Here is a 14,330-nt window from a genome sequence, read left to right as displayed (position 1 = left end):
AAACTTGTACTACTGTAGTAGGCGTGGGCTTCGTGTCTATCTTGGCCACAATAATGCATTCACTATGCTGTTTGCAGTAGCTTACCTGCACTCCTATTTTTTTTATTCATTATTAAACATACTCCTGCATTACCCCTATTTGATTTTGTATTTATAACCCTGTATTCACCTGACCAAAAGTCTTGTTCCTCCTGCCACCAGACTTCACTAACTCCCACTATATCTAACTTCAACCTATCCATTTCCCTTTTTAAATGTTCTAACCTACCTGCCCGATTAAGGGATCTAACATTCCATGCTCCGATCCGTAGAATGCCAGGTTTCTTTCTCCTGATAACAACGTCCTCCTGAGTAGTCCCCGACCGGAGATCCGAATGGGGGACTATTTTGCCTCCGGAATATTTTACCCAAGAGAACGCCATCATCATTTAATCATACAGTAAAGCTGCATGCCCTCGGGAAAAATTAAGGCTGTAGTTTCCCCTTGCTTTCAGCTGTTTGCAGTACCAGAACAGCAAGGCTATTTTGGTTAGTGTTACAAGGCCAGATCAGTCAATCATCCAGACTGTTGCCCCTGCAACTACTGAAAAGGTTGCTGCCCCTGTTCAGGAACCACGCGTTTGTGTGGCCTCTCAACAGATACCCCTCCATTGTGGTTGCACCTACGGTACGGCTATCTGTATTGTTGAGGCACGCAAGCCTCCCCACCAAAACCAAGGTCCGTGGTTCATGGTTGGGGGGTTTGTATGTCTATACTCTGGTAACCACTGTGAGGCGCATACCAGAGGTTACTTTTATTTTTATTTATTATCTGGTGACTTCTGCAAATGTCATAGCATTTTTTTTTTTTTTTACAATTTTTGTACAAACAGTTGGAAATTGCAATTCACATGTACAAGAAGCCACTTACGAATGATGCACTTGGCAGTATATGGTACAGTACTTCATAATGCAACATACAGTTGTTACATAGAATAGGTATTTGAAATTACAGCATGTTGTCACAAAAATAATATATATTACAATCACATCAGAATAGTACATCGTATAGATAGAAGAGTTAGGCCTACATTTAAGAATAGCTACATTTTAATATCAGTATTCATTCAGTGAGTACAAACATTTGAGAGTTATGAATGATTTTAATGCCCTTTTGAATACTTTACCTCTGTGGCATCTTATAGCACTTGGCAGGTGGTTAAACCATATCTGACCATCAATCCAAGGACTATGATATGTTGTCTTTAGTTTAGTTCTGTTTCTGAAGAAGCAATCTTTTTGTCTCATGTTATTGGTATGCACATCAGAGCACTTGGTTTCATTATTTTTATGGTCCACAGTGAATGTTATTAATTTGTACAGATACAAGGAATATACTGTTATTAATGTTGTACAAAGGTTTCCCTACATGAATCTCTGTATCCTAGTCGATGCATGGTCCTGATTGCTCTTTTCTGTAGTGTTAGGATTCTGTTCGTATGTCTGTCAGCAGCACATCCCCATACCTCTATTCCATAATTAATGTATGCAAATATTGTCCCATAATAAGCAGTTTTTAATGTTTGTTCAGAGACTAATTTTGATAGTTTGCTAATTAAGTGCAGTGAACTGCCAATTTTATTGCATTCAGAATTGATATGGTCTACCCATCTAAGATTTTCATCTAGGTATATCCCCAAAAATTTACATTTGTCAGTCTAGTTTTTTGATGCCATTTATATTATCAATACAGGTCTGGTATGAATTACCAAGTTTAAATGGTAATAGCTGGGATTTGCCAATATTGACTTTTAGACCTTGATCATGGAAGTAAGTAGTTATTTGACTTAAGCCATCAGTTGCAGCCAATCTCAAGTCATTAGTTTGTTTGCAAAAGAACAAAAGTGAGGTATCATCTGCATAACTTACTAATTGGGAGTACAGAGATGCCTCTAAATCATTAATGAAGACCAGGAAAAGGAAAGGGCCCAGTACAGAGCCCTGACATACACCTTGTTTTACTGTTTCATAGCTGGATTGGAAATGTTTGATCTGTTCATTAATTTCATAACCCAGCTTTGTATACTGCTTAAGATTGGTTAGATAAGTGATCAGTAGTTGTATGGATGTGGCATTTATATTGTAAGTTTCCAGTTTGCTTAGTAGTAGCTCATGGTTCACTGAATCAAATGCTTTAGTAAAGTCTAGAAATATCCCTGCTGTCTGCATTCCATCATCCAGGGCATCATACACCTTGCGGAGAAATTCGGTAATTGCCGTAATGGTACTGTGATGCTTTCTGAAGCCATGCTGTGTTTCTGCTAGTAAATTATTATTTGTGAAATAATCAATAAGTTGTGTCAACAACAAAATTTGAAAATTTTACCAAAAATTGGTATTAGTGATATGGGTCTGAAGTTTGATAGCTTTTCTTTTGATCCTTTTTTATGCACAGATTTAACTGTACTTTTCTTCAATATATTTGGAAATGTGTGCTCCCTGATACTACTGTTGATCATATGGGTAATTATTCCAACTAATTCCTTATTGAGTTTTTTAATTATAATACTACACAGTCCATTCCAGCCAGATGAGGTCTTATTCTGTAAGTTATTTATTATTTTTCCTATTTCCTCCACACTCACTTCCTTAAATTCAAAGGCAGTTTCCAGCCTAGGGTAAGGCTTTATGATTAGAGTCAGACCTGTGTTATTAACTGGATTCACAGCTGAAGATATAAAATATTCATTAAATATATTGCAGGTTTTATCTGGATCATTAATAAGGTTTCCTTCATGTTGGATTCTGTCAATTTCAACACCTAACTTAGGGGCGGCCTTGCGATATCTCTTTATTACATTCCACGAAGTCTTCCCTATATTTGTTGACTGAGCTATTTCCTTATCTAGGATCTCTTTTCTTAAATTTGAGATCTGTTCCTGAAATTGGTTTTTTAGCTCGATTGTACTTATCCTTAAATATTTGTAATTTAGTTGATTTATGTAGCACACGTAGATCCTCGATATTTTGCCTGAGTTTAATCATGTAAGCTTGAAGAGTCAGTCTGGTGTTTTGTACATTTTGGTGTGAGTTACTATTTTTTTTTAATTTCTTTCACTGTGCAGCAAAAATTAAGAGACTGTAAAATAATGTCATAGAATTTGGCCAATTTGTATTCAGACCCTTTTTGCAGAATAACTAGTTGCCATTCCTCAGATGCTAGTTTACTTTTAAAAGCATTAATGTTTTTCTCTTTAAGCATTCTTTTATGTTCTACAACCTGAGTCCTTTCTTGGGTACTTGTGTGTTCATAGTCTACAAATTGACATTTGTCGTCCGAGTAGTGGAAGTCCACATTCCAGCATCTAATAATATCTTTTACCTCTTTACTTAGTGTTATGTAGTCTATTCTACTAGAAGTAGACTGAGTTACTCTTCTATCTGAATTTACAGCTTTCATAAGATTATAGGAGTTAAGGGTATCTATTTGCCAGCTGTTATGGTTATTACAAGATGTTGCCTCCATATTCAAGTCACTAAGTATTGTTACCTCGTTTCAGTCAAAGTGCCCCACTATTCTACTAAAAATATCTATGAAACGCCCTACCTCTGATTCTGGTGGACGATAAAGCTCAATAATTTTATGTTTCACCGTGCCCTTTCTACAATCTTTGATATGGAGTTCAACAACTGTCACTTCAGTCAAGCCTTCATTATTATACAGATCTAGATGGTTTAATTTATTTACTTTGAGTTGCTCTCTAACAAATACTGCTACAACCTCCATCTTTATGATGCTGTCTACTTTAGCTATTTCCTAGGAAATAGCCATCTAGTTTAAAGTAAGTAATTTCCTCAGATTTCAGTCCATGCTCGGTTAACACAACTACACTCCTGGAAATGGAAAAAAGAACACATTGACACCGGTGTGTCAGACCCACCATACTTGCTCCGGACACTGCGAGAGGGCTGTACAAGCAATGATCGCACGCACGGCACAGCGGACACACCAGGAACCGCGGTGTTGGCCGTTGAATGGCGCTAGCTGCGCAGCATTTGTGCACCACTGCCGTCAGTGTCAGCCAGTTTGCCGTGGCATACGGAGCTCCATCGCAGTCTTCAACACTGGTAGCATGCCGCGACAACATGGACGTGAACCGTATGTGCAGTTGACGGACTTTGAGCGAGGGCGTATAGTGGGCATGCGGGAGGCCGGGTGGACGTATCGCCGAATTGCTTAACACGTGGGGCGTGAGGTCTCCACAGTACATCGATGTTGTCGCCAGTGGTCGGCGGAAGGTGCACGTGCCCGTCGACCTGGGACCGGACCGCAGCGACGCACGGATGCACGCCAAGACCGTAGGATCCTACGCAGTGCCGTAGGGGACCGCACCGCCACTTCCCAGCAAATTAGGGACACTGTTGCTCCTGGGGTATCGGCGAGGACCATTCGCAACCGTCTCCATGAAGCTGGGCTACGGTCCCACACACCGTTAGGCCGTCTTCCGCTCATGCCCCAACATCGTGCAGCCCGCCTCCAGTGGTGTCGCGACAGGCGTGAATGGAGGGACGAATGGAGACGTGTCGTCTTCAGCGATGAGAGTCGCTTCTGCCTTGGTGCCAATGATGGTCGTATGCGTGTTTGGCGCCGTGCAGGTGAGCGCCACAATCAGGACTGCATACGACCGAGGCACACAGGGCCAACACCCGGCATCATGGTGTGGGGAGCGATCTCCTACACTGGCCGTACACCACTGGTGATCATCGAGGGGACACTGAATAGTGCGCGGTACATCCAAACCGTCATCAAACCCATCGTTCTACCATTCCTAGACCGGCAAGGGAACTTGCTGTTCCAACAGGACAAAGCACGTCCGCATGTATCCCGTGCCACCCAACGTGCTCTAGAAGGTGTAAGTCAACTACCCTGGCCAGCAAGATCTCTGGATCTGTCCCCCATTGAACATGTTTGGGACTGGATGAAGCGTCGTCTCACGTGGTCTGCACGTCCAGCACGAACGCTGGTCCAACTGAGGCGCCAGGTGGAAATGGCATGGCAAGCCGTTCCACAGGACTACATCCAGCATCTCTACGATCGTCTCCATGGGAGAATAGCAGCCTGCATTGCTGTGAAAGGTGGATATACACTGTACTAGTGCCGACATTGTGCATGCTCTGTTGCCTGTGTCTATGTGCCTGTGGTTCTGTCAGTGTGATCATGTGATGTATCTGACCCCAGGAATGTGTCAATAAAGTTTCCCCTTCCTGGGACAATGAATTCACGGTGTTCTTATTTCAGTTTCCAGGAGTGTATATGAAGTGAATGATCATTTACAAAGGTCTGCAAAACATTGAGCTTATTTCTAAGATATTGTATATTTAAGTGCATGAGTCCTGATGGTACTTTTAGTTTGTCACTTTGAATTTCCTCCTGTTCTGGATTGTTTATATTGGGCCAAATCTCATTGGAGTTGGCTCTTTCCACCAGTTTCCCTGCATGTTGGGATTTAGGGTGATAGCCCGTCTGTTTTCACGAATTATTACGTCAACAGCTTTGTTTATGTCTGATGCAAGTCTCTTTTTACCAGATAGATTTAAATGTTGACCATGCGTTGTAAAACAAATGTTTTCATAGCTGTTGACGTCAAGAAGTTTTACATTTTTAAACTTGGAGCAGAAATGTTGTAATTTTTTATTTGTTCATCGAATTTCACTATTTACACAAGACCAGTCCACCAGATCAGATCTCAGAGGTAAATTTGCTACTATCACATTTGTAGTCGATAGCAACTGCAAAATAATGATCAGATTTCTTACTGGCACTGGCCTCATTGCAGTAAACATCGTTTGATCCTGCTATGAGAACAACACAGTCGCTTTTAGTGGAACTGGCACATTCTTTTTGTATACTGCTGGTTACATTTCCGAATTTTGCTCCAGGCTTAACAACAGCTGACACACTCACGTACATGCCATTGTACCACTTTTTAGTGTTTCTTCCTGTTCTATTCATGTATAGAGCATGGGAAGAGTGATTGTTTAAATGCCTCTGTGTGTGCAATAATTATTCTAATTTTATTCTCATGATCTGTAGGTGAGTATACTTACGGAATTTTAGCATATTCCTTGAGTCGCCATTTAATGCTGGTTCTTGAAACTTTATTAATAGACTTTATGGGTATAGTTTATGTCTACCTTCAAGAGTCTTCCAGTTCAGTCCCTTCAGTATCTCAGTGACTCTCTCCTATGGATCAAACAGACTATGAGGAATTGCCTCATTTTTTTCTTGAATAACTGAGGATTATCAATATCCTTTTAATATTCAGTAGATCCTTATCCAGACTGGGTAACTCCTTTTTGTAATGTGTTGAGTTGTTGAGTCTTTGCAAGGGCTTTGATTCTGCATTGGGTCGTGAGTGTGAATGTCACAGATATTGGGAAAGTGTTTTGTTGATGAGTACAAATAGTCTCAGTGAGTAGATATACTGAATTGTGTCAATATCCTAAGGTTGGTGCCTACAGAGTGTCCAGTCTGTAACGTCACAGATCAACATCAAAGCTCATTTTTGTAGTTTAAAAACTTTTTCCACTTTTGCAGCATTTCCTCATAATATTATACCTTAGAAGATCCAAGAGTGGAAGCACATGGAATAAGACGAGATTATTATTTCCCTGTCAGCAGAGGATGAAATGTGTCTTTGAGCAAAGCATATTGAGCTTATTAACTTCTTATAGTTTGGGTTCACAGTCATGTATAATTTTTTAAAGGACATCATATTCACCACTGACTGTGGAAATTATTTATTTCAGTATTGCAATTTCGGCCATTGGGCCATTTTCAAGTGGTACAGCAAAGGATTTTGCTTCAGTAAATGTCAGACTTTAAAATTCTCTGACATGCATACATGTCATTGTCAAAAAGAGGTCTTTTCATTCTAGATGTACAGTAACATCAGACAAATGATTAGCTCTGTACGCCATGAAATGATGTGCATTACATGAAATGTTACCAATATTAACATCATTCATGTGAATCATTAGAAATCAATGTTCTAGCACACCATTTACATGTAAACTAAGGCCTTAGTTAAAGACTGACATGTGCTGAAGCAAAATCTTTTGCAGTACCACTTGAAAATGGCCCAAAGGCTGAAATTGCATTAGTGAAATAAATCATTTCTGCAGTGAGCAAGAAATCCAACACCTACATCTATACTCTCCAAAGCATTGTGAAGTGCATGACAGAGGGTGCATCCCATTGCACCAGCTATTAGGACTTTCTCCCATTCCATTCACATACAGAGTGTGGGAAGAATGACTATTTAAATGTGTCATTGTTTGCTGTAATTAGTCTAATCTTGTCATCACTACACCTGCAGGAGCAATTTGTAGGAGTTGCAGTATGAGGAGCATTCAATAAGTAATGCAACACATTTTTTTTAAAACCAAGTTGATTTTATTCAAGGTTCCAGTACGCCATATTGTTCACCACCCTTTTGACTACGAAATCCTATTTTTCAAAATAATCTCCGTTCAATGCAATGGCCTTACACCACCCTACTGAAAGGACCTTTATGTCCACATGGTACCACTCTATTGATCGACATCGGAGTGAACGTCTTGTTGCATCAATAAACTCCCCATCGTCCATATACTGCTTCTTGTGGTGTGTATCTTTCATTGGGCCAAACAGATGGAAGTCAGAAGATGCGAGATCTGGGGTGTAGGGTGAGTGAGGAAGAACAGTTGTGATGATAATGAACATGTCGCCCAACGACTTTCCATGCTTTTGTTCACTGCCAGATCTCTGGAGACATCCTAGGAGCACCTATGAATATCTGTGATGCTCTCATTTTCTGGCAAAAGAAGAGGTCACAACTCTCTGGTTGGATTGCATCTCCATTACAGACACAATTTTGAAGGCTACATTTAGGCCGCCACTTATTGGAACATTGTGAAACAATAGAGGTTCAAGCAGGAATATTCCACAATGTCCCATACAAATCCTACATTTTTGCCAGCCGAAATTTGCCAAAAAAAAATAGAGTTTTGGATTACTTATTGAACAATCCTTCTATATTCCTAGAGTCGTCGTTTAAATCCAGTTCCTGAAACTTAGTGAGTAGGCTTTCTCAGGATATTTTACATCTATCTTTAAGAGTCTGCCGTTTCAGTGTATTGAGTATCTCTTGTGTCACTCTCCCATGGACTAAACAAACCTGTGACCATTCATTGCTGTCCTTCTCTGTATATGTTCAATATCCACTGTCAGTCCTATTTGGTATGTGTTCCACACACTTGAGCAATACTCTAGAAGCCACCACATGAGTGACTTGTAAGCAAACTGATGTGCTGTGCCCACTTACAAGAAGTAGCATATTGAAGTTAGATTTTTCTGCCACATTTCTACAATCTAATGCAATATGTTTGTTGATCCTAGCTTCCAGCTGTCTACTGGTTTGTCCCACATAGCAAGAATTGCAGTCATGAGATTCAGTTCTATAGACACCTGACTTACGGAAAAGATTAATTTTTTAACTCTATTTTTTAAAATTCTACTCAAAATTATGTTGACGACATGTATAACAGCATACGGAATGAAAGGTAGAAAGATAATAGTTTCAGTGTATGTGACAATGGCATTAATAAGTACATTTTTTTGCCATACTATGGTAAAATTAATGACATGGTGGCCCCACTTTTTAGAAAACAAAAAGTAAATGTGTCATTTTTTTCCTACAGGTAACTTGGGTAGAATTTTAAAAAACAGTGTTGAAAAACCAAAATATTTTCCATAGGTCGGATGTCTATAGGATTGAATGTCCTGACTGCAGTGCTTCCTATGTGGAACAAACTGTTAGACAACTGCATGCCATGTTCAGCAAACATATCACATTAGACCTTTTTAAAAAGTATAAAATACTAAATAGAATGATTCCCAGCTTCCATTGCTTGGACAACATACCACAAGCCCAATTAAGTATACCAATCACAGCACATGACATAAAACAAGTATTTCACAGAAAATGCAACACATCCCCCGGTCACGACTGCATCACTACACCTATTGACACATGGAAGACTGTCCCCTATCCTTTCCAGTCACATGTGAAACCCATTATACCACTATCTTCTCACTATCATGAGCTGTGGTAAACGTGCAAAATCTTACTTTTCCTCAAACTGTGCAAACCTCCAACGGGTACCACCTCCTGCCACCAGATCTGCCTCACCTCAGTATTCAGCAAAGTCCTCGAACCCATCCCCTCTCAACGCATCGATCATTACCTGAACCAATAACATCTTCTCATCAACCAGTGTGACTTTCATCCCTATATCTCCTCTGGTGACCAGCTCCTGCACATAACCCATCTTCTATCCCATGAAACAATTCCCATAAATTCGTTACTTCTATCTCCCTCAACATAGAGAAAGCCTATGATGTATGGCATTCCAGTCTCCTTTTCAAACTCCAGACATACACACTTGCCATTCACTACGTCTACTGTATAGATTCCTTCCTATCTAATTGCCCATTTTTTGTCAATATTAACAATACCGATTCCTGTACCTTCCATCCCACTACAATAGTGCTCCAGCGCTCCTTCCTCTTGCCTCTCCTTTTTCTCCTCTACACTGCTGATATTCCCAGACCCCCACTCACCCCTCTAGTCCATCTCCTTCATTATGCTGACGGCACCACTTTCCTCTCCATCTGTCTTACAATCCAGAAATCCCGTGCAAATCCATCTCAATCAGTTTACCTCCTGGTGTAACCAATGGCTCCTCAAGGTCAACTTCCGTATGCTGTTATACATGACGTCAACGTAATTTTGAGTAGAATTTTAAAAAATAGAGTTTAAAAATTAATATTTTCCGTAAGTCAGGTGTCTATAGAATTGAATGTCATGATTGCAATTCTTGCTATGTGGGACAAACCGGTAGACAGCTGGAAGCCAGGGTCAACAAACATATTGCATTAGATTGTAGAAATGTGGCAGAAAAATCTAACTTCACTATGCTGCTTCTTGTAAGTGGGCACAGCACATCAGTTTGCTTACAAATCACTCATGTCGAGGCTTCTAGTGAGGTAGGACTAACAGGGAATATTGAATGTATACAGAGCACGAATGGTCACAGGTTTGTTTAGTCCATGGGAAAGTGACACGAGAGATACTGAAGGAACTGAAATGGCAGAATCTTGAAGATAGATGTAAATTATCCTGAGAAAGCCTACTTATTAAGTTTCAGGAACTGGATTTAAATGACAACTTTAGGAATATCGAAGGGGTGTTCAATAAGTAATCCAAAACACTTTTTTTGTTTTTTCTTGGTCAGTTTCGGCTGATAAAAATGCGGAATTTGTGTGGGATATAGTGGAATATTCTCGCTTCAGCCTCTATTGTTTCATGATGTTTCGATAGGTGTTGGCCTAGGTGTAGCCTTCAACATCATGTCTGTAATGGAATTGCATTCCGAGCAGAGTGTTGTCACCCCTTCTTTTGTCAGAAAACCAGAGCATCACAGATATTCACAGGTGCTTGTAGGATGTCTCCAGAATCTGGCAGTGAACAAAAGGATGGAAAGTCGTTGGGCGACATGTTCATTATCATCACAACTGTTCTTCCTCACTCACCCTACACCCCAGATCTCGCATCTTCTGACTTCCATCTGTTTGGCCCAATGAAAGATACACACCACGAGAAGCAGTATATGGACGATGGGGAGTTTATTGATGGAACAAGATGTTCACTCCAATGTCAATCAATAGAGTGGTACCATGTGGACATAAAGGCCCTTTGAGTAGGGTGGTGTAAGGCCATTGCATTTAACGGAGATTATTTTGAAAAAGGATTTTGTAGTCAAAAGAGTGGGGAATAATATGGTGTACTGGATCCCTGAATAAAACCAACTTGGTTTTAAAAAAATGAGTTGCATTACTTATTGAATGCTCCTCATACTGCAACTCCTACAAATTGCTCCTGCAGGTGTAGTGATGACAAGATTAGACTAATTACAGCAAACAATGACACATTTAAATAGTCATTCTTCCCACACTCTGTATGTGAATGGAATGGGAGAAAGTCCTAATAGCTGGTGCAATGGGATGCACCCTCTGTCATGCACTTCACAATGCTTTGGAGAGTATAGATGTAGGTGTTGGATTTCTTGCTGACTGCAGAAATGTTTTATTTCACTAATGCAATTTCAGCCTTTGGGCCATTTTCAAGTGGTACTGCAAAAGATTTTGCTTCAGCACATGCCAGACTTTAACTAAGGCCTTAGTTTACATGTAAATGGTGTGCTAGAACATTGATTTGTAATGATTCACATGAATGATGTTAATATTGGTAACATTTCATGTAATTTACATCATTTCATGGCGTACAGAGCTTATCACTTGTCTGATGTTACTGTACATCTAGAATGAAAATACCTCTTTTTGACAATGACATGTATGCATGTCAGAGAATTTTAAAGTCTGACATGTACTGAAGCAAAATCCTTTGCTGTACCGCTTGAAAATGGCCCAATGGCCGAAATTGCAGTACCAAAATAAATAATTCCACAGTCAATGGTGAATATGATGCCCTTTAAAAAATTCTACATGACTGTGAACCCGAACTATGAGAAGTTAATAAGCTCAATATGCTTTGCACAAAGACACATTTCATCCTCTGCTGACAGGGAAATAATAATCTTGTCTTATTCCATGTGCTTCCACTCTTGGATCTTCTATGGTATAATATTATGAGGAAATGCTGCAGAGGTGGAAAAAGTTTTTAAACAACAAAAATGAGCTTTGATGTTGATCTGTGATGTTACAGACTGGACACCCTGGAGGCACCTACTTATCACCCTTTGGATATCAACACAATTCAGTATATCTACTCACTGAGACTATTTGTACTCGTTAACAAAACACTTTTCCAATACCTGTGACATTCACGCTCATGACCCAATGCAGAATCAAAGCCCTTGCAAAGACTCAGCAACTCAACACATTACAAAAAGGAGTTACCCAGTCTGGATACGGATCTACTGAATATAAAAAGGATATTGATAATCCTCAGGTATTCAAGAAAAAACTGAGGCAATTCCTCATAGTCTGTTTGATCCATAGGAGAGAGTCACTGAGATACTGAAGGGACTGAATTGGAAGACTCTTGAAGGTAGACATAAACTATACTCATAAAGTCTATTAATAAAGTTTCAAGAACCAGCATTAAATGGCGACTCAAGAAATATGCTAAAATTCCATAAGTATACTCACCTACAGATCATGAGAATAAAATTAGAATAATTATTGCACACACAGAGGCATTTAAACAATCACTCTTCCCACGCTCTATACATGAATAGAACAGGAAGAAACATTAAAAAGTGGTATAATGGCATGTGTGTGAGTGTGTCAGCTGTTGTTAAGCCTGGAGCAAAATTCGGAAATGTAACCAGCAGTATACAAAAAGAATGTGCCAGTTCCACTAAAAGCGACTGTGTTGTTCTCATAGTGGGACCAAACGATGTTTACTGCAATGAGGCCAGTGCATTTATGAGAAATCTGATCATTATTTTGCAGTTGCTATCGACTACAAATGTGATAGTAGCGAATTTACCTCTGAGATCTGATCTGGTGGACTGGTCTCGTGTAAATAGTGAAATTCGATGAACAAATAAAAAATTATAACATTTCTGCTCCAAGTTTAAAAACATAAAACTTTTTGACGTCAACAGCTATGAAAACACTGCTATGAAAACACTAGTTTCACAATGCACGGTCAACATTTAAATCTATCTGGTAAAAAGAGACTTGCATCAGAAATAAACAAAGCTGTTGACGTAATAATTCATGAAAACAGCTGTGAAAACAGACGAGCTATCACCCTAAATCCCAACATGCAAGGAAACTAGTGGAAACGGCAAACTCCAACCAGATCTGGCCCAATATAAACAATCCAGAACAGGAGGAAATTCAAAGTGACAAACTAAAAGTACCATCAAGACTCATTCACTTAAATATACAATATCTTAGAAATAAGCTCAATGTTTTGCAGACTTTTGTAAATGATCATTCACCTCATGTAGTTGTATTAACCGAGCACGGACTGAAATCTGAGGAAATTACTTACTTTAAACTAGACGGCTATTTCCTAGGAAATAGCTACTGTAGACAGCATCATAAAGGTGGAGGTTGTAGCAGTATTTGTTAGAGAGCAATTCAAAGTAAATAAATTAAACCATCTAGATCTGTATAATAATGAAGGCTTGACTGAAGTGACAGGTGTTGAACTCCATATGAAAGGTTGCAGAAAGGGCACGGTGAAACAGAAAATTATTGAGATTTATCGTCCACCAAAATCAGAGGTAGGGCATTTCATAGATATTTTTAGTAGAATAGTGGGGCACTGTGACCAAAACAAGGTAACAATACTTGGTGACTTGAATATGGAGGCAACATCTTGCAATAACATAACAGCAGGCTAATAGATACCCCTTAATTCCTATAATCTTATGAAAGAAGTAAATTCAGATACAAGAGTAACTCAGGCTACTTCTAGTAGAATAGACTATATAATACTAAGCAAAGAGGTAAAAAATATTATTAGGTGCTGGAATGTGGACTCCCACTACTCTGACCACAAATGTCAATTTATAGACTATGAACACAGAAGCAGAGAGGACTCAGGTCGTCAGAATAGGCCTAAGATCTAATCAGTGCTTGGCATTTGTATTTACATAAATGAAAATACATAGCCATCAAAGAAATGTAAAGCATGATGTACTTGTAAAAAGAAAAACATATTTGTATCAAAAGAATATTAGAATGATAACAGATTGTAATATTACTGGGTACAGAAAAATGGAAAAACCCAGTATGTAAGAAACTTTTTACAACAATTTCATAGTAATGAAATTAATTGCAACTGTTTTCTAATACTGCAATACTTTCACTTGATTGTTTAAAATTGAAAATAAAAATGTGGTCGTGATCACAGGGTCTTGGTTTTAGTCTTAGTTTTTGTCTTGATCAGTGTTATACAGGGTGTTTCTGTAAGAGCGTGCAAAAATTTAACAGGACATAGAGGATACTCCACTGAACAATTTGAGGTAAGGAACCTGGGGTTGGAGAAGAGAGCTTAAGGAGATAATAGGAATAAAAACACATTACTGTGTACTTTTGTTTATTTACATTAGTTACAGTTAACTGCAAATACACCACTAGACACAATGAGTGTACCATTTGTACTGTATCTTACAAAATGTGCTGAAACTTCTGGCCATTGACCTCAATGCAAACAAGATTCTGACGCATCCTGACAAATACCCTAGTGTGTTTCAAATCACGTCAC

The sequence above is a fragment of the Schistocerca piceifrons genome, chromosome 11 (genome assembly GCF_021461385.2).
Source record: "Schistocerca piceifrons isolate TAMUIC-IGC-003096 chromosome 11, iqSchPice1.1, whole genome shotgun sequence".
Taxonomy (NCBI): domain Eukaryota; kingdom Metazoa; phylum Arthropoda; class Insecta; order Orthoptera; family Acrididae; genus Schistocerca; species Schistocerca piceifrons.
Note: the sequence above shows the minus strand (reverse complement) of the source record.